Consider the following 942-nt stretch of genomic DNA (forward strand, 5'->3'; position numbering starts at 1 on the left):
CAGCAGCAGCAGCAGCAGCAGCAGCAGCGCGCGATGGGACCTGTCAAATCCAGCAGACAGCTCGTATCAATAAGCTTTGGTGCTTTGGTCCACGTTGATCGATGGTGCCCGTTGTGCCAAGCAGAGGGTGTGACTGATTTTGTACGTCAGCCGTGTTCGCAGATATTTACATCAGAGGGAGCAAAAAGGTGCATTTATCAAAAAGCTGCCAGGGTGTCAAAATAAAGGTTCAAGTCACATCTTTCATCCTTCAACGCGGCCTGTAGACGAGAAAAAATGTCCAATCAGAAATCCTTAGAGAGATCTGAATGAAACGTAAGCAAAACAGCACAAATGCGTAAAAGCAAAGTATTTATGTCCTGTGATTCCATCCTCCTTCCCGTTTCGTCAACCACAGACCTCCCCATATTTTACATCAACAAGTACAACATAGCTGTGAACGTTAAGGATAGTGATGCATGGTTTTCAAGCTTTTTTTACAAATGAAAAATTGAAATGTGTGGCACGCTTTTGTATTCATCCACATTTGCTCTGACGTCTCTTGACTTAAAACATGCACCCACAGGCCCACAGATGCACTAAACAGCACCGTGGAGGCCGAGGAACGCAGAAGACGTGGAGACGTTCGGCACAGGATTAGTTGGGAAACGACATCCTAAACATCTCACAGAGCAACAACCAGGTCTAAATCCAGGAGAGGAACTGCACTGAAAATTGTTGTTTTCAGACATTTTCTCCTTTAAATCTGAACGAGTTCTCGAACAGCTTCGCAAAGAAAATGAAGTGATGTGTTTAAGAGTTTTAATCAGACCAATTATTTTCTAAATTTCTTACTACTTGCCTCTTTAAATGCCACTATTTGTTGTTTTGCTTTTCACCTTTCTTTTTTTTTTTTTTTTTTTTTTTTTTTGAAAGAAAGGGGCTTAAGGGGAAAAAGTGGTG

Source organism: Poecilia latipinna, unplaced genomic scaffold (assembly GCF_001443285.1).
Source record: "Poecilia latipinna isolate Pla-1442-1.1 unplaced genomic scaffold, P_latipinna-1.0 Scaffold3014, whole genome shotgun sequence".
NCBI lineage: Eukaryota > Metazoa > Chordata > Actinopteri > Cyprinodontiformes > Poeciliidae > Poecilia > Poecilia latipinna.